Source organism: Phalangium opilio, unplaced genomic scaffold (genome assembly GCF_054372755.1).
Source record: "Phalangium opilio isolate 3A_F unplaced genomic scaffold, DU_Popi_V2 ptg000013l_1, whole genome shotgun sequence".
NCBI lineage: Eukaryota > Metazoa > Arthropoda > Arachnida > Opiliones > Phalangiidae > Phalangium > Phalangium opilio.
In genome coordinates this window covers 11,261,348-11,282,679 of record NW_028324148.1, presented here as the reverse complement: position 1 = coordinate 11,282,679, position 21,332 = coordinate 11,261,348, and the positions used below count along the sequence as shown (strand labels likewise).

Here is a 21,332-nt window from a genome sequence, read left to right as displayed (position 1 = left end):
GCCGCCATCTTAAAAAATGGCGCCCAGAAATGTAAAAAATATTCTCTATGCAATTAAGTACGCGCGTTTCAACCGATTTCACAAATATTTAGTACACTGGTTTTCTTTAACCTTAAGACGGGCAGAATGGTCTTTCGGGTTCGATTTTTCGCCATCTTTTAAAATGGCGCCCAGAAATGTAAGAAAATATTCTCTATGCAATAAAGTCCGCGCGTTTCAACCGATTTCACAAATATTTAGTACAATGGTTTCCTTTAACCTATAGACGGGCTGAATGGTATTTTAGGTTCGATTTGTTGCCATCTTTATAAATGGCGGCCAAAAACTTAAAAACCCTTCTTTATGGAATAATGTCCGCGTGAAAAGTAATAAAAAACATCCCGACGGGCTGACGGACTGTGCCGAGTGCCTTCGCTCCTAGGGTGCTACAAAAATATTAGTCATCAGTAAAATCTACACATTCTTTATATCATTTTAGATGGAAGTTCTTATTACACGCGAGCGACGCCGCGGGTAACGGCTAGTTTCAAAGATAAAATACGACTGTGAACCGTCCGCAAACAATCACAACATTTCTAAAACGTCGTCTGCTTATACTAACTACCTTTCAGTTCGAAGTTCCATTGGTTCATCCCCTTTTCCGGCTTTTTACCGGAAATACGTAAGCGCCGAGAGTAGTGTTATTTTCTCTCACTGGGGGTCGCATATAGGTAACACTTTTTTGGCGGGAAGAAAATGCTGGATACATTAGGCCAGTCTGGCTGAGTAACTTATAGGGAGCTAGTACATGATTCACTCATGGTAAAGATAATATCCATGAAGAAGCAGTTCTTTTTCAAAAAAAACAAAAAAAAAAACATTTTAATGAAGTAATTAACCATGAAACAAAGTTTTAACATTTACGATTATTTAATTTAATGGTCTATTAGAAATAATTAAGATTCATTGAAGACACCTGTAGTTATCTATTTCATTCGAAATTAATAATTAATAACAGTTAATTCAGGATTAACACTAATGGCTACGTTTCAACCCTAACAAATAGTTTAACCTTCAAGCGTTATTCCCTTATTTTTAATTGTATAAACATTCAAATTCAATGCAACGATACGTAATCAGGAATTATTCCTAAAGCTAATATGCTACAGGTTTAGAAAACGATAATCTTAACAGGGCTTAGGGGTTCGCATCCGCCTGAACCTCGTGAAGAACTCAAGCAAACCACTTGCAATACCTTCCCCAAGTGCAACTGATATCAACTATGCAGTTTTGGCAAATTTGGAAATTAACGAATTGTGACTAAGCATAATGAACGAATATGCAAATCGCTTTCGGAAACATATAAGATTTAAACCTAGTCTGTAATTTAGTTGAACAATTTCCTTCATCGACCGTATTCCAGTTACCAGACAAAATAAAAAAAAATTTCTACATTGTATTTTAAATTGTTGAGGAATAAGCTTACCTTAACTTCTCGAAACAGCGGCAATACTCCCATATATCAAAAAATATATTCCAAACCCAGGCGATTACAAGAAAAATCATTAAACGAAAACTTAAATTTTGCAAGGACATTAAATAAACCCACTGGAATATGAATTTCAACCCTGTATTTAATTTTTGGGCCCATAATCCAACCAACTTTCGTTACAGTGTATGTCTGGATATTACAAAGAAAACAAGTTCGGAAAGCCAAAAGTTCAACTCCTCCTAGTTTAAAAAAATCTATTGAAAATATAAAAATTTTAAGGAAAGGTCGAGAAATAAGCCTGAAACTGATTTAAATTTAGTACAACTCTTACTAGTGAAGAACGGGTATTTCTTCAATTACGCTGTAAAATATCAAGGTTAGTGGTCATTTATTTCATAGCTTTTCATTTGAAGACTTACAACGTAGAGATTTATCGCATTTTGTTTCGAGAGTATCTCGATTGTTCACAGATTACTCTGGAAACCAAATTTGCATCATTTCCGGAGCTTCTTGAACGTTAAATTTTCCGTACAAAATGTCAATAAAGATTTTATGAGCGATCCGAACGCGATCTGATCCAGATTTACAAATGGAACACCCTAACTTTTTCAGAACGCCTCAGAGCTGTAAATGAAATACGCTACATGGAACGATTCTTTGCATTTGTAGTTAAGACTTCACTTCGGATTATCGAAACAATTTTGAGCTCATTTGAATCTTGCTCAAAGTGGGGCCATTTTCCTATTGAAGTCTGCATGAGAAGAGAACCACACTTCGAACACGATTAGCTCATCTCACTATACAATATTCAATGGCGACTAACAAGAGACTCACAATATGGTGATAGTAAAACCTCTCGTAGCGAAGTCCCGGAGGCGTCAAAATTTAAATGAAAGGGTTCAAAGATATACGCTGCTGTAATGGATCGTACGCGCTTGCCATGGTACACGTAGTTAAGGCGCGAGTATGAATTGGGCTGATTTATTTTTCGAGTGCCTACGGCGACCAAATTATGGGCTTCTGAAGAAGAACTCTAAGGAAAAAATCTTCGAGGAGATAAAAAATAAGAATATTTATGATAAGGCATAAAGTGGTATTAGTCCTTCGCACGCTATATTCGCATACGACGCAAATTATACCATGATAAAGAAAGATGATTTTCAAAAATGGTCGCTCTTCAAGAAGCCATTACTATGTTGGAGAAACTAAATAAGGGTAAAACGTTTACAGATTTCATAGATAGTCAATTTGAAATATCGAAAAAATACATGTAGAAATGGATATGTATAAATATTACAAGTTGGGAAGCCAAAATAAACCTCTCCGGGTCGAAACGAAATTAAGAGGTTTTTTCTAAAATAATTAAATAAATATAATTGACATTAATTATTTTAATCGTCATTAATTTACCTTAATTCTAATAGAATCATTTAAAACATAGCTATTGTTGAAGTTTAAATTCAAGCGTACGCCTCTTTAACAATTTTTGGAAATTTAGGGTATATAAGACGATTGATTCACTTTTAAGTGATAAGAAAAGTCGCAATTGTGTGAAATTTGGTGGAAGCCCTAACGATGAAAATGGAGTAGAAGCTAATATTGCTTTCTGCTAACATGTTTGTTCCGATATGCCAACTGCAAACGCAGTGACACACACAGACAGACAGATACACACACAGACACTTCCAGTGTAATACCTCTCCGTGACGTCATTGTCATTCGGAGAGGTAAAAATAAATACTAATAATAAGACATTGCTTAATTAGGTGTTAAACATAATCATTGGGGCATTCCTGACAGACTTAATGGCTAGGAGTTCGCGAACCCAACTTAGAGGAACTCAATCAAACCACTTCCCGTGAAAAATACCTACTGACTGAGCATATAGAACAGCAAACAACATAATATGTATAAGATGATCCAATAAAAGCCGAGACCCTGTTTATTACCAAACAGGATTTATGTCCTGTATAAGTGAAAGGTTCTTCTTTAATAGCACCAAGGTCCTCTCGTGCTGGTCGCGTGCGATAGTGTCTCTGTAATTCTGTGGAAAGAGCGCCGCTAGCATTTAGTAGCGTCCCCTATTGCACGCATGTTTCTTAATACATCATGGGTAAATCTTTATACAAAAAAGTTTTAGTGAAAAAAAGGTTTGAAGAATTTTAAATGATTCGCTTTCTTGAGAAATGGTTTTATTTAATAGTCATGCTTTTTTAGCTTCACTATTAATCTTTGGGCGCAATTTAGAATAGGTAATATCATCCACGAAAAAAAAAAAAACATTGATGCCGCCGAGATTTCAAATTTATCATGACTGCCTGGATTTAAACGCGCTCATTTCAGAAAATGCAACTAGAAGAATTTGCGAAAATTGATAGCCACTTCCTTCGACGGACCAAATATAGTTTTGCTGGTTTCAAAAAGAAATACCGCGTTGGTATTAAATTATATTTGGAAATTGGAATTACGTTTTGTAGCAAAATGTTTTGGTCAATGTTGAAAACCAAAGGTGCAGTAATTTTGTAGAGATCCAGCAATGAATGGGAAGTTATTTACTTTTCTCCTACTAATGATGTGAAATTAATTTCGATTGACCATGGTATACCAGAAAAATAAAGAACCTAATTTTTACGACTAAGCGCGGATAGTTGTCTTTCTGGCTAAGACCAATTGAAACATTCTTTTCACCATCAAGTTATAATAAGATAAACCCAGTCATATTTAGTTCATCCATTACTTTGAGTGAGTATCCATTGAATCTATTTAAAGCAGTTAAGAACGTCTTTTTAACCCGAAACGTTTCAGCTTTATGTATAACCGTTAAATTAGAATCGCCCAGAAGTGATATCCATTTTATTATTGAGAAGGTACAAATTCGCCACATTTCCAGCTTTATCTCCAGTCTGAGATTAATCCCCGCCTCTAAATTACAACGAGCATCTCATTGGTTCTTGAAAACTCACGTCAGCGCGAAGCGAATGACGAAAATTACGTATTTTCCGACTGAGGAGAGACAAAATAGACCGGCCTCCTTTTACGTCCCCCCTTGTATTTTGAAAGGGGGACTGGGACTATAGCGCACGAATACTTAGGCATCTCATACCTTCTCACTAGTAAACTAGATATCACTTCTTGGCATCGCTAAATAGAATTTCAAAGTTGCAAGTAACGTTAGTTTCTAAAAAACATTATGCATATATTTCATATTGGTGGATCTAAAGTAGGGTTCGAAAAAACCCAGGTTTTATTGGGTTTTTATCTTTAGCAGTTTTGTGCATTGTCGAAATTGTCATTCAAAACTCACTGCTTAATTAAAGAAAGTCTTAAAAAATGTTTCATAAAAAATAGTAAATATTATTAAATAATACTTTTGAAGTTCATACAATAAATAACTTAAACTATCTTTGAAAAGAAATTATTTTAGTATTCAAATTCATCAAAATTGAAGATCTTAGTGAGGGGTTTTATTAAGTGGATTTTTAATGGTGGGTAAATCCCAATAAAACCCGTGGTTTTAATTTGAACCCTGATCCAAAGTCTATATGGTGTTCACTCTACCTCAATTCCAGTTTATTTAAAACGAGGGTTAGCTACTTTTAAATATACGTTTAATCAGCTTAGTTTAGTCAGGGATAGATTTAATTTTGAAAGTAGGAATGGATAACGGTTAGTATTTACTTCAGTCCGACTCATAGCCCAGTAAAGAGCCCCTCCCTCCAACACTTAAAGAAAATTTTAAATTATCTTATTGGCTCACTTAAACTCCAACACTTAAAGAAAATTTTTAAATTATCTTATTGGCTCACTTAAACTACGTTATGACATACTCTGTTCTCCATTCCTACTTCTAAAATTAAATCTATCCCTGGTTTAGTCAAAGGTATAGTGCGTACACTTTGGGCTGAGTAAGTGACCCCTCGATTTCGTCCTAGGAATAGTCAACCTTTCCGGTTTTAATGAAAAAGAAAATAATAATTTTAAATATTTACAGGATATTTTCGCTCGAGTTAAGTCGATTTTTAATTTGCTTCGTAGTAACGGGGTACTGGGGAAAATTGATTCGGGAAAGACGGCGGTCCGGGTGAGTCATAGAAATTTACATTTTGAATTAGCCAGTTTTTCTTAGAGCTGAAAAGGCACGACGGTTTCACGGTATCGTAATTGTTTTGGTTCCAGCCATGGACTCAATGAAAATCCAGTCACGATTTCCTATCGAGGCCTCATCGCGCAAATCATAATATTTTTCCTTTTATCTCGTTTTTTAGATATCTAGATATCTTTAATATATTTGGTTTCGAATTAAAGTCGAAGATACATGAAGATAAAGCTTTCTCTATTCAACGCTAGATAGCAGCATTCTGTCAAAATGTATTAAATGAGGTGTCATGATTGAAGTGATTTAAAGCTTCCATCAAGTTACGGCAGGTTTTTTTTTATCCCAGATAGATTCTTTCTATTATAAATTTATAAGTTCCTTGAGTATGAAACTACCTGGACTTCGTAATGCTAGGGACTTACTGAGAGCTAGTTCGAGAAAGATGCTAGTATTGACTACACTCGGTTTTGGAGTCCATCTTCCTATTTAGTCTGTACTAAGCCTTTGCCAGCGCCTCACCAGGCGTCGCGTTACGAGGATATATGACGTTTCACCGACGTCACTTCATGACAAGCTTTCAGTAACTAGTGACAAACTAATGGAACATATCTTACAAATTAATGGTTCTATATGTTCCAGGGTATAGCTACTCTTTAGATTTTCTTATCTACATATAAACAAATGTAGATTATAAGGAGATGATGTGTCCATCTGCCATTCTATCTGTTCTGCGGAACACGAAGAAACTGATTTAGAAAAGGAAGGTGTTGTTTCGAAGCATGTTTGTTTGTTTGGCAGTATAGTAATGTATGCCAACATTTAGCGGCAATCGTTTCTCACGTGAAGCTTTGCTAATTGTTTACTTGCTCCTGCAGTGTTACCTTCGATAGAGAAAGAGTTGATATGCTTATACTGTTCAAAATCATGAAAAACTTTGGGAAAAATGTCGTCTAAATTGTATGCTTTAACACTTTTTTGTGTGTGTTTCCCCGTGTACTTATTGCAAATCTTTTTCAGTAGACAGTGTTGTCTACTATTCTATTTAAGCCGTAAAGATTTACGACGTTTTCTGACATTACGTTGGCACTCATAAAATTATTTTGCGCGTTTTAATTAAAAGTATTATAATTACTTTTCTTTCGCTCGATTCTGTTCTCCAAGTTTTTACATCTTGAAAACTTTTAAGGTTTCGAACATATATATATATCAATTCACAGTCAAAATAAAGTTTTCCTCAAATCTCTATAATTACTCAAGATTTCCAAGGTCTCGTCTTGATCAGCTTAAGACATCGTCATTAAGAATTTCGGAACATTTCCTTTGATTTTAGGAATTATCTGCTTCATTTAATCTATCTGAAATCCATTCACTTCACTGGCTGATCCTTGTATCTCTATTCTTCAGAAATACTTGACCTATGATACTCAAACTAGTTTCGTATTGAACTTTTAAGTACTAAATGCTTATTAAGAAAGCATTTATTAATTCTTGGCCATTTTGCGTCCAGATAAATTACTTAAAATCCATGATATATACCGTGAAAATAACTGGAGTATATACATATCTGTGATCTTCCAGGGGTTTGTTAATTAGAAGCTAATATTACTAGTGCCGAATATGGGAATTATTATTATTAATTCTAGCATTACTATTTTTAATTCTAGCATTACTATTTTTAATTCTAGCATTACTATTTTTAATTCTAGCATTACTATTTTTAATTCTAGCATTACTGTTTTAATTCTAGCATTACTATTTTTAATTCTAGCATTACTATTTTTAATTCTAGCACTACTGTTTTTAATTCTAGCACTACTATTTTTAATTCTAGCACTACTATTTTTAATTCTAGCACTACTATTTTTAATTCTAGCATTATTTTTATTAGTTCTAGCATTATTTTTTTTAGTATAGCATTATTTTTATTTTTACTAGCATTATTTTTTATTAATTCTAGCATTATTTTTATTAGTATAGCATTATTTTTATTGGTACTAGCATTATTTTTTATTAATTCTAGCATTATTTTTATTAGTATAGCATTATTTTTATTGGTACTAGCATTATTTTTTATTAATTCTAGCATTATTTCCATTAATTCTAGAATTATTATTCTTATTATTAATTTAAGCGATATAATTATTTCTAGCATTATTATTCTGTCAAGCATTTTTAGTGGTAATGTCGAATGATTTAAGCCTAAGAAAGATTTAGCTGGAGCCTTTCCTTTAATTATAAAGATTAATTAGGCATATATATAAAATTTCAAAATGTCTTTAGATTTTCATTTTGATATCAGTATATAGGTATATTTTTGAGCCTGATCAAAATTTTGAAAAATTACATCAAGTGTTGTTAAAAATCTATAACACATTACTTAAGTGACGGTGAAAATTGGCTTAAAAGTTAAGAAGTCCTCCAAAAACCCTAGAAAATCCTATTATTTCTTATCGTGGCCTGGACAAATGATTGAAAGTTACCCCGAAAGGGTTTTTTTTTCCTAAAATTTCATCTGCACTCTACAGTCTGCACGCGCAAAATTAGAGGCGTTTCAACTTAAAGGAAAAGGATTCCCACATAAAAACTATATCAATATAAGTAAAAGCTCTTATGTCCAGCCCAAACAGCATTACATAAGAAGCTGATATTTAGCAGGGACGTTAATCTAAGGTACTAGGAAATATTTAAGAAAGATTTTTCGAATCGGCGGCCATCTTTAAAAATGGCACCCGGAAATGCACCTGAAACCTTCCTAAAGTAAAATGTAAGGAATAACGTTCATACATTTCGACAGATTGCTTTAATATTTTGTGTATTTCTTCCTATGCATTATACACCCAGTTTATTGCCTATAGGGTTGAATATGCCGCCATATTTCATAATGAACGCGTTTCCAATCCGCGGCCATCTTTTAAAATGGCAGCCAGAAATGTAAGAAACCTTGTTTCAACTGATTTCACTAATATTCAGTACACTGGTTCACTATCATGGTTAATATCAGTAACATTAGAGGAAGGATTAGAAGTTGTTTGTTTTATTTTCTCAATGTTGGGTCCGCGAACCCCTACTAGCAATTCAGCCTGAAAAATGGTCCTATTCTAGATCTGTATCATTTTAGCTTTATGGCTGATCCCTTATTAGGCGTCGTTTTATTGAATTAGAAATTCGTATAAAAATAAGTTTGTAATAAGACGAAATCAACAGGGTATTTCATACAGGTGTGCACAAAGAATATTTATTGTTTTGCGTCTAAATAAACATTAAACCCTTCGCGGTTTCAACTCTTTTAAAACACCCATGCAGCGTTGATAGTACTCTATAGACGTGCTTTATTACATTTTGGGTTTAATTTGCCTCCATCTTTTAAAATGGCTGCCCGAAAAGCAATAAAAATGTTTCGACAGGCAACGCCGGCTGCTTTTTGAGCTACGTTTATATGCTCTTTCGAATAGAAAGTACACCTTTCCTTTGAACATATTTTTAGTAATAGCATCGAGAAGGTCTTCACGGTACGTCTTTACTCTCTCTCTCTCTCACACACACACACACGAACGGCACGCGATAAAAGTCGTTAAATAGACATAAAAATTGTGCCCGCAGCTTAATAGCTGGCCGTAGTCTCCGCGTACCCCTCTTATAAAGCGACCTGATGCTTTTAATAAGATTCTTATCTCTTAAAGTCACTAAAGTTTAGGACTTGATTCGTGCTCTTAAGCTTAATCTACTTGGTCTCTCGAATACATTTACCGACATTCTAAATAGCCTTACCCCGGGCGCAGAATTCGAATGACGATTTATGGCTCAAGAAATTATTCATTTTACTCGAAGAGATACAAAGTTAAACTAAAATCTATGCTAATTACCTTTCCCCGTTAAGGTTACTGTACCCAAATCAGAAATTTATTGATGGTGGTACTTTGGAATGTTACGAGTTTTGCCATAGATCAGTGTTTGCCCATCCATGTTTAATTTCAAAGCTGCGACGCATCTTTTCCCAATTAAAAATGTTCAACCTAAGCCCGGATGTTTTAAAAAGACTGTAAAGCGGGCTTCGGCGAGTGGGTAAGGATTATTTGAAATACGTCGGAAGCACGTGACTGACGAAAGGCGTGGTTCAAAGAAGCTTAGTTTGATCGTTTTGTTTCGAAAACTAGCACTTTGGGGAATTGGCGCTGCAATTTTACGGAAAACAAGGACTATAGATGTCCAGTCCCACTCTATTTGGAGCCTTTGCATCTTTGTGTCTTAACGTCACGTTTTTCTTATAACGTATATCAAATAACTTTTACCTAGACGCCAATGCCTATTTTACAGTCCCATTAAGGGTCTGGAATCTGGGAAGAGTTTCCTGTCTATGTAGATAATAAACACTAAATGGTCTTTGGACCCACACGTATCTGGATGATGTTGCTGTTTTAGAAATTAACCTTTAAACAAGTTTCACATTCAATAAAACATTGATACATAATTAGGGTTTAATAATTAACCATATAACTTTCTTAACGGGCTTAATGACTTTGTGTTAGCCACCGTCCCAGCCTTGAAAACACCTCAACCAAAACCCTTCTAATGAACCCTTCCGCTGGCGTTACTGAAATAGGAAATTAGCCAATGATGACTGTCTGAACAACTTTCTAGAATGCGTATAAGAAAGCCCTTCAAAATCAACAATTGATCAGTAAGGCTTTGAAAACTCGAATAACGGGCCAATTGACATCGATCACATATTAAAGGCCGAGTTAAATGAAAAGGGTTCTTGTGAACTGAAAATAGAGATTCGAGACCGTGGTGATTTTCGAGTTCCCGTTGAGTCAAAGGTTATAAACAATTGAGGATTCCTGTCAGATAAATACAAAAATTCAGAAGGGAATATTCTCTATTGTTCGGCTTCACGGCCTTCAGTTTGCTAGAACCTCTCAAAAGTTTCCTCGAAACATTGCAAGGTTGCCACATTGTTATTCTCAATGCTCCCTTCTCAGTTCGTTTGGGGTGACTCCCATAGTCCCCCTGGACATAATCCCCCCAAAAATTTCCCCCCGTCCAAATGGGCATAAGACAAAATCCCCCCATTTGCAGACTAAATCCCCCCAAACTGGAGACAAAATCCCTCCCAAATTGGAGACAAAATCCCCCGCTTACGGAACGAAATCCCCACCTTGGAGACGAACCCTTCAGGGGTCATTCCTATTTTAGAGGTCGTTTTCCACAGTGGAAATTTTTTTAGTAGGATAGTAGTAAAAATAGTAGTATTCCCCCTACGAGGAAAAGCGGAACCAATGATGGAGAAAATAGTATGAATTGCCGACTAACCATAAATTTTCGCCTTTTCCAAAATATTGCTGACTAACCATAAATTTCCGCCTTTTCCAAAATATCGCTGACTAACCATAAATTTCCGCCTTTTCCAAAATATCGCTGACTAACTATAAATTTCCGCCTTTTCCAAAATATCGCTGACTAACCATAAATTTCCGTCTTTTCCAAAATATCGCTGACTAAGCCTAAATTTCCTCCTTTTCCAAAATATCGCTGACTAACCATAAATTTCCGCCTTTTCCAAAATATCGCTGACTAACCATAAATTTCCGCCTTTTCCAAAATATCGCTGACTAACCATAAATTTCCTCCTTTTCCAAAATATCGCTGACTAACCATAAATTTCCGCCTTTCCAAAATACTGCTGATAACCATAAATTTCCGCTTTTTCCAAAATATTTCTGACTAACCATAAATTTCTGCCTTTTCCAAAATATCGCTGACTAACCATAAATTTCCGCCTTTTCCAAAATACTGCTCATAACCATAAATTTCCGCCTTTTCCAAAATATTGCCGACTAACCATAAATTGCCGCCTTTTCCAAAATATTTTTGACTAACCACAAATTTCCGCCTTTTCCAAAATATCGCTGACTAACCATAAATTTCCCCCTTTTCCAGAATATTGCTGACTAACCATAAATTTCCCCCTTTTCCAGAATATTGCTGACTAACCATAAATTTCCGCCTTTTCCAAAATATCGCTGACTAACCATAAATTTCCGCCTTTTCCAAAATATCGCTGACTAACCATAAATTTCCGCCTTTTCCAAAATATTGCTGACTAACCATAAAATGCCGCCTTTCCCAAAATATTGGAATTTTGGAAATAAGTTAAAACAAAATCAGTAGTTTACTTCTTTTGGTTTAGGAACATTGTTTGCAATACCTTTCACTCTTGTGAATTATACTTTTGCATTATTATTGAAGATAATCTTTGGATTTGGGCTTCCGTTTACCTTTACTTCTAAATGCCTATTATCTGGGGGATTTTCAATAAAATGATCCTTTCGGTAGGATTTTGTTAAACAGTTTTCCTTTTGGGGGATTTTGTCCTGGACGTTTTCTCTGGGGGGATTTTGTCCTGGACGTTTTCTCTGGGGGGATTTTGTCCTGGACGTTTTCTCTGGGGGGATTTTGTACAAACACGTCTAAAATCGGGGGGAAAAAGTCTTGGCAAATCCAAAATAGGGGAATTTTGTCCGGGGGGATTATGTCCAGGGGGATTATGTCCAGGGGGATTATGTACGAGACCCGTTCGTTTGAACCCTTTTCATTGAAACTCGGCCTTTAAAAAATTACTTCGCATCTATTTAGAAGATTTATTTGTGAATATCGACACCACTATTCATTGATAAGTTTTAAGCAAACCTATCAAATTCTCAGAATAGAAATTCTTTTTCATACCGTATGCTGAAGGGCCCTGTTGTACGTGCGAGAAAAAGAGGCGAAGTGTGGTCTCTAAATATTTGATTGAGTTAAAAGCAGAAACCAGTTTATCCGATTATATCTTTTTCACGCTTATCCCTACATAAAACGGACCGTCGGAACTCCCACTCTAGTTGTTCATTTATCGTTGCCTGTTTAACAACCGTGACGGCGCCTATATTCAACTGATCAAACTTGAAAATAGACACATTAGGGGCCCTTCAAATATTATCCAAGTTATATAGACTAAAACTTTGATCCAATGTGACAGCGGTTGATTTGTTGAAAGTTTAATTATTTGTGTAATAGCAACTTAATTAAACCGCTCATAATATTTTTCCACTTGTAGATAAGACCTGACGCCCTTTTGTAATGTTATATTGCTCAGCTAGCAGTCTATGCAATCGTTCTTCGAAGTATATTATTACATAAATTTATTTTTTAAATCTACCTAACGTTTGTTGGGTGTTTACATGTTTATTTATTTATTGTGACGTTCAAAGCACACCCAAACCATTTGAAATACGGCGGCTTGGAATACAAATAATAATTAAAATAGTAATAAAGGAAAAACATGGGATGTTACAAGATGCGACAAGAGAACGTAGTCGATTTAAATGGAATCTATCAACTTGTGGGTCTTGTTTTAATTTGGGGAAATAAGACCATAAACTAATTTACTCTTAAAAATATTTAATTAAACATTTATGTTTACATTATGAAATTTCAAATGGTATTTTACCTTTTTCGAGATGCCAAGGTTGCGATCCCCTAAAGGAAGACTCTTTTCATTTTCGTGCATCGTTCTGCACATCAGTCTTTCAGACATAAGTCATGCTTGTAAGTAATTACTTGGCTTTTTTAACAACGATCCCGTGATGCATTTTCTCTCTATAGACTCACCTTGTTATTATAAAATGTACACGATCTTTGCTGGACATGACAATAGTTTACTTCTTGGGCTTGTTTTACGAGGTTCTGAAAGTGATCAAGGCGATAACTGATAAGTTAGTGCAAGTATATCAGAAGAAGTGGGTTTGCGAAAAATTTCCTGCATGTCGTTTGCAACACCGATTATTGGCCAAATGTTTCGAAAACTTCCCATTATACATTTACAATTGAAATATTTCCAAAGTGTTATGTTCCATTGAGGAACTCAAAATGAGCAATACACGTTTAGAAAGCAAAATTGACGGATTTCGGTACATCCTTAATCTTTAAGATATAGCTGGGCGCAATTGCATTTGATAAAATAGAGAAGCTGTGGCGGATTAATACGCAGTGTTAAATACCATAATAATTAAAGCAGTGTTCATCAAGTTCCCTTGTATTTGAGTATAGATATTGATACCGATAAAGAAAAAAAAAACACCTATAAGCATGAAAATATTTGATAGACGAGTTTTTAATCTTTCCAATACGTCTTCTTGTGGATAGATAATTTTTGTGAAACGACCACATGGCCGGGTGCGTCTCCACCGTCCAGTTAACTTATAACTTAGGGTGCATATAATTGCTAACTCGAAAGTTCAAGTCTGCCAATATAACGAGAATGGTATATTACAAGGAATTTATTTGTTTAAAAGAACTAGGAATGAACAACAGGCCTTTTTAGCCACGAATCATTGTCTAATTTTTAAAGGTGATCATGGTAAAAGGTCACGTCGTCCAACCGTAGAGACATTAAGATATTTTAAAAATTTCGTTAGGGGTTGGCTATGGTGGAGCTCTACATTGGGTTGTGAGCCGGACTAAGGTAAAGATAAGATGTTAATCATTCCTGCTTCTATTAAATATGTAAATTCTTGATATTGCATATTAACCAAAATAATGATTAGATTAGATTTAATTTCGATCATCTTAAGTACGAATAAATGAGAATGTCTTATCACCAGCCATTGCATAAACAAGTATTCGAGCATCAGCCAGTGAATAGACAATGATTTGATCACCAGCCATTGTATAAACAATGATTCGATCACCAGCCATTGGATTTACAATAATTCGATCACCAGCCAATGGATAAACAAGGATTCGATCACCAATAATTGGATAAACAATGATTCGATCACCAAACATTGGATAAACAAGGATTCGATCACCAGTCATTGGATAAACAAGGATTCGATCACCAGTCATTGGATAAACAAGGATTCGATCACCAGTCATTGGATAAACAAGGATTCGATCACCAGCCATTGGACAAACAAGGATTCGTACACCTGATATTGGATAAACAATGATTCGATCACCAACCATTGGATAAACAAGGATTTGATCACAAGCCATTGGATAAACAATAATTCGATCACTAGAAATTGGATGAAAAATGATTCGATCACCAGAAATTGGATAAACAAGGATTCGATCACCAACTATTGGATAAACACGGATTCGATCACCAGTCATTGGATAAACAAGGATTCGATCACCAACAATTGGATAATCATGGATGCAATCACCCAGAATTTTACTCAAACTTAGAAAACTATTTGTTGTAAAGAAATAAAATTCAAAGTTAAATTACAGTTATGAAAAAAATTTAAGCGGATTTAAATTTTACCTAACGATAAAAATGACAACCAGTTTGTCACACATATGTGTAATTTACTAAAATGGAAAAGTTAAATTTTCTTATCCCGAGGCGGCTTGCATGTAAAATGATTATCCTGTAAAAATTTAAAAAGATGTATGTAGTGTTTTTCGAAATTCTTTTTGGGTGGGCACGTTCTTGTAGTTTTTACTAGCGTATGTAATAACTCATTTGGAGATCGAATAATGATTATTGAAAAAGAAAAAGAGATAAGACTCGATAAAGAATAATAATTACGGTTTGAAAACGCGAATTCTCACGTTCAAGCGCACTATCGTGTAATAACATATATGTACAGGGTGCTGCAAAACGTGTGGTGGCAGAAACGAAGTTGTATACGGGCGATATTGAGTTGAAAATGTTCTGGCATTTTGACTTCAAGACAAGCGTTCCCAAGTTATGATTTGAGTGTTCCCTTATTAAATATTAAGGAAAAGTTCACCGTTCTACCTATTTGTCCTTAAAAGAACGGCCTTTATCTAAAAATAATAGGAAAATTAAAAAAAAAATTATTTATCTCTTATTACAAAATAATAAGCATTTAATTAGTTTTAAAAATGAGGACTACTGCGCCGCCATTGGTTTAGCTGCGTCTGCTAGCCAGAGCCCCTCATTCCTACGTGGTCGGTTGAATCAATCCCTGGCCGGTTCTGGCTAGCAGACACGTCTAAACATGGCGAGGCAGTAGTCAGCGTTTTTAAGACAAAATAAATGGTAATTACTTTAAAATAAGATATATATTTTTTTTAATATTTTATTTTCTATTTTTTAGAAAAAAGGCTGTTCTTTTAAGGTATAACTTTTCCTTTAAGGGGTTATCCATAAAATACTCCAATCACAACTTGTAAACAGTGGCCCAGACGGCAATTTACATAAATCATTTTCGTCTCAAAATCTTCAATAAACTCCACTCTGCTCGGTCCAACCACCCTTTCTGAAATACCCTGTATTTTCCTTAGGATATATCTCGTAAGAGAGAAAATAGATTTTATCAAATGCGCCTGTATATTTATTCCTAAAGGGAGAATTAATGATACGAGTGAAATTCATATATATATGATTATTTTATTGGATTACGTCACACATTTTTATTCAATGTCAAATATGATATGGTTAGGGTTTGGTTAGGTTATGGGTTAAATTTAATCATAACTCCTGTCATTCAAAAGCAATGTAATATCTTTATTCCTTTGAATGACGTAAATCGCCTGAAAACAAAATTAAAAAATGTATAAATGGTCAGAATTTTGTCAAACGTTTTTAGGAAAAACCACAGCAGAATGTTTCTTTTTCATTCCAAATACAATATAAAATTATAATTATCTCAATAAGATGCAAGAAATTAACTCACAAAAGATTATTAGTTCGGGCTCCGCAGACTAGCACACTTCCTCTGGTTCAAAACCGGTTTTTTAACTTAGAAAAGTGGGGTTTACTGGTCCTTGGGACCAGTTTATTACTTGAAAATACATAAGAAAACTGAAGGGGTTCAAGTCCAGGGAACACTTTATTTTTTAAGGACACTTGGGGGGGGGATACCTGGTCCCAAGGTCTAGTTTAAAAAATATTCTTATTTCCCAGACTGTTTCGGAGTCACTGCGAAGCAGACAGATTAAATAATAGTCCAATAGGATTTTATGACTAAAAATCGTCTGCTACACAGACCAAACCTAATGCATGGGCTCGTATCTTTTTTAAAATTAAAGATAGGCACGTGGTTCTTATTTTAAAAATTCATTTATACGCTTTTTAATAAAATCTTACTCTTTCATTTGGACGAACACTTCAATATATAATCATGTTCTGGGTCATTTCTTCAACGCTACTTTTTTATATTAGATTTTACTCTGTGTATTCAATCGCCTCAATTTTTCCTAAGTACTTTTGACTACGATAATATTTTAATGGAGCATACCAAATTAGATAATTCTTCAGTAGACCCTATCCAATTAACAAATATTATACGAATTTTGAACATTAATCAATTCCAATGAAGGGATAATTAATAAAATAATTTAGTCACGAACACTTTAATATCACCAAGAATAAAATGTTTAGTTAATAGTTTGTTTTCCTTTGAAGCGAAATTCCATACCATAACACGTGTACTAAGTTACACCATAACCATAAAATATTCTCTATAAGTATGGGTTTGGCCTAGCGGCATGCATGCGAGACAAAATAGATATAAAAGATACTTCTTAAAAGGGAGGCGAAGTATCGTCTGCTTAGAGTAAGACGGAACACCCGGTTATGTGAATTTGTCGTTGTTTACCGATTAATCGGTTCGAGGTTATTTTACCGATTTTTACAGATTAATCGTTTCGAGGTTATTTTACCGATTTTTACTGATTAATCGATTCGAGGTTATTTTACCGATTTTTACAGATTAATCGATTCGAGGTTATTTTATCGATTTTTACTGGTTAATCGATTCGAGGTTATTTTACCGATTTTTACAGATTAATCGATTCGAGTTTATTTTACCGATTTTTACTGATTAATCGATTCGAGGTTGTTTTACCGATTTTTTACTGATTAATATATTTTACCGATATATCGGTTAATATTCGTTAAAAGTATGTTGATAATCGGTCTTTAGCGGTTAATAATCGGTACAAATCGATTGATAATCAGTCGATTTCCACTAATAATCGGTTGATGATCGGTCGATATTGGTTAATAATCGGTAAAAGTCAGTTGATAATAGGTTGATATCGGATTCATTGGGTTAAATAATCGGTATCGACATCGGTTTATTCCCGAAAGTCGGACATCATTACTTAAAAGCTTTCGAACTCGTGACTCGTTTCAATTATATCTTTCCGACTTACACTTTTGTCAAATATTATACGGTTATGGTTAACGCGTACACTTCTCTTATTTTAATATATGGATAAGCCTTAAGGGCTACTTAAAACTTTTCTCGCGAAGCAGGCGTAAAAATTGGTGGTGATTTACACTGGTTGAGCGTCAGAGTGTTTAGCCTCACACGTAATGTATATACAGCGGCGTCTTTTACGTCGTTAATATAAAGATTCCACCAGAAAAAATGAAGTTAATTTAAAAAAAAAACGGTGTATTCATGTCTGAAATATCTCTGTCAAAGTTCCATTTCGTTGAAAAATAGTGCCACGAGCGATGCAGAAATATATTCGCTGCTACGTTTTTGGCCTATCGGTTTTACATGAATAATTTATAAGGAATCTTGATCACACCGCGCTTCTTCGGACCTAATTATACCAGCCTATTCATTTAAATAGGCGTTCTCTGTTTTTTTTCCACTGCTATGTACATCATAAGGTTAATTTTATCTTAGCTTCATAAAAACTCTCACTGTTATAAAAAATTTTAATGCGGCCATTTTCAAAATTAGGCGGGTTTTTAAATTGACGTATTTTAGGCATTTTTGGAGTTCAATAGCTTTTATGGGGTATTTATTATGCAACGTAGATATAACTATGGAAATCGCCATACTAACGACGAAAGAAATTGCTATCTTCAACTTCAGACTTCTGAAATTGCTTGTAAAATTTGAACTAAGCAAGACGTTTTCGTGGTTTATACCAATTATCATTTATATCAGTATTTATTTGCTACTGAAAATGGCTAAGTAACAATAATTGACAAACTTTTATAGTTTCAATATTTTGTGTAGCTTTGTCCTTTCGTTCTTAACTATATAGTTAAGCTACCCGGTGTTTGGAGGGTCTAAACACTAAGAGCTAAACCATCAACAATTTTGGAAATGAAAGAATTGTGTCTATGCAAATAAACAATCTATCATAACACTTTCTCAAATAAATTAAGAAACTTCGTATTGTCTAAAGTACTCGTTTGATGACGATCCTACTCACATGATGACAATACTGCTCATATGATGACATTACTGCTCATATGACAACGATACTACTCATATGATGACATTACTGCTCATATGACGACGATGCTACTCATATGATTACGATACTACTCACATGGCAACGATACTACTCAAATGGCGACGATACTACGCATATGATGACGATACCAATCATGTGATGACGATACTAATCATGTATTAAAGGGACTGTAAAGAAGGCATCGGCGGGTGGGTAAAAATTATTTGAAATACGTCAGAGGCACGTGACCAAGGAGAGGCGTGGTTCAAAGAAGCTTAGTTCGTTTTATTTCGAACACCACTACTTCATGGAATTGGCGCTGCAATCTCGCGAAAAACAAGGACTAGATGTTCAGTTCCACTCCATGAGGAGTCTTTGTATCTTGGCATCACGTGATGTCTGTGACGTATTTCAAATAATTTTTACCCACCCGCCGATGCCTTCTTTGCAGTCCCTTTAACGATACTACTCATGTATTAATGATACTACTCATGTGATGATGATACTAATCATGCGATGACGATACTAATCATGTGATGACGACACAAATCATGTGATGGCGATACCAATCATGTGATAACGATACTACTCATGTGACAATGATAGCGCTCATATGATGCCGATAATAATCATATGACAACGATAATAATCATATGACAACGATAATACTCATAAGACAACGATAATACTCATACGACAACGATAATACTCATACGACAACGATAATACTCATACGACAACGATAATACTCATACGACAACGATAATACTCATACGACAACGATAATACTCATACGACAACGATAATACTCATACGACAACGATAATACTCATATGACAACGATTATACTCATATGACAACGATAATACTCATATGACGATGATACTACTCATAGGAAAACGATACCACTCATATGATGACGATATTCAGATAAGGTGCGTGTTAAAAATTTTGTCAATACGTTGACTTGATGTAGAGACGAAATTGCAATGACATCCACTGTGAAAGTGAAATACTTGTCTTATACATACCTCTAAGTCCGTAAGGACGATTGGAATTACACTTACGTATTTGTTAGTGCAGTTGTTTTCTAAGTTATTTAGATCATTAGGTGGACGATACATGAGCTTCTCAGTGTTTTACGTTTGAAGGTCAGATTCCCGAGGCTAGCTGTGGTTTATAAAAAAGTACGCGAGAAATTGATCTTCACAGTCAGTCTCTAAGGTTTAATTTATTCCGCCTATTTCACCGTCGTCTCCAACCCTCAATTATACACGGCGGAGCGGGATATGGCGTAAAAAATGCGAAGGCTTCAGACTGTTTATATCACATAATGTCCCCGGGCCACGCGGGAGAGTTAAGAATTTTTTTACTCCAAAGAGATTTGGGAAGATCGGTGTGTGTGTAATAATAATCTCATTTTCTTAACTTTCCCGATAGAAACTTCTTCGTAGACGCAAATAGTCGCGTGTCTCGCGCGTGCGATAAATGCATTACACTATCGGAGAGACATTTTGAAGTTAGCTTTGTTACACCTATTTTCTTGTCTGAACGTCAAATTATTTAGCCATGAACTCTAGAGTGTTTGTGACAGTAAAAATACACGTGTAGTCTCTCTCTCTCTCATCTTCATCACTTACATATTAAAACAAGAATGCGAGCTATCGTTCAATTAAAACTTACACGCGAGATTCCATTTGCAATCATTAATATACCTGTTCAAAAGCTTGCCTTCCGAGCTGGGCCTATTAATTTTTCGTAGTATTTCTCCCAACTAGTAGGAAAGGTAAATATTGGCTTGTTATGGAAGGCAATCTTGTAAAATGTTGAACCCCTAAGTTACAAAAGTCCAGATACTGTAAACGTTTTGACAATAATGTTGCTAATTACCTTTGTTTTCACATTAGTATTTTTCAAAGACGTTTAAAACAAGTAATAGCGCACTGTTTGTAAATTTAGGGGCAATAAACCCTTTCTGTGACGTCTGCTTGATACAGGGTTTGGGTCCAAAGAAGATAGATAGGGCTTGACCAGTCCAACAAAGTCCTTTTGTTTGTAAATTCCACACAAAACATTCCTGTCTAACACCAATGCGTTAGGAGAAGCATCTAGACTGGTCGCCGGCGAAGGTTTAACCTATGTATGTATAACTCAATAGACAATCCCATAAATTTCTTGCAGAGAAACCAACACGTAGACGTAAAACCGCCATCTTAGGTTATTTCCCTCGCGCCGAGAGGCAACGCCAGACAAAGGCTTACATCACTACACTCGGGAGGGCAGCCAACTCGCACCGCGCTTCTTAGTGCTAGAAAAATTATTAGAATGGTCGATCGCGAACAGTAAGTTTATGAAATATACCACAAATTTGTCACTGGCTACTGAGAGCTTGTCGTGGAGTGATATTACACAAACTTATCAACGCCTGATGAGTTTCTGTCAAAGACTTATTAGTGAAGCGAGATGAACAGCAAAATCGCATGCAGTTAAATGTTGGTGTCGTTCTTGAACTATTTCTCAGGAAGGCACTGCAAAGTATAGGAAGCG

General features: G+C 35.1%; 3 long non-coding RNA genes across 4 annotated transcripts; 2 read left to right on the top strand and 1 right to left on the bottom strand.

Moving 5' to 3' along the window:
* Positions 1-807: 807 nt before the first annotated feature.
* LOC149709075 (uncharacterized) lies at positions 808-2,940 on the bottom strand. Its single transcript, XR_016381284.1, has 3 exons — positions 1,891-2,940; positions 1,803-1,832; positions 808-1,725 (listed from the first exon to the last, which is right to left on the bottom strand). It is a non-coding gene; the product is annotated as an uncharacterized LOC149709075 (long non-coding RNA).
* A 102-nt stretch (positions 2,941-3,042) lies between these two features.
* Positions 3,043-6,063, top strand: LOC149709074 (uncharacterized). Of its 2 annotated transcripts, XR_016381286.1 has the most exons (4): positions 3,550-3,621; positions 3,689-3,723; positions 3,815-4,213; positions 5,463-6,063. It is a non-coding gene; the product is annotated as an uncharacterized LOC149709074 (long non-coding RNA). The 2 variants fall into 2 exon arrangements; XR_016381285.1 differs by having other exon boundaries at positions 3,043-3,723.
* A 6,111-nt stretch (positions 6,064-12,174) lies between these two features.
* Positions 12,175-14,709, top strand: LOC149709073 (uncharacterized). Its single transcript, XR_016380184.1, has 3 exons — positions 12,175-13,151; positions 13,209-14,067; positions 14,150-14,709. It is a non-coding gene; the product is annotated as an uncharacterized LOC149709073 (long non-coding RNA).
* The last annotated feature ends 6,623 nt before the right edge of the window (positions 14,710-21,332 follow it).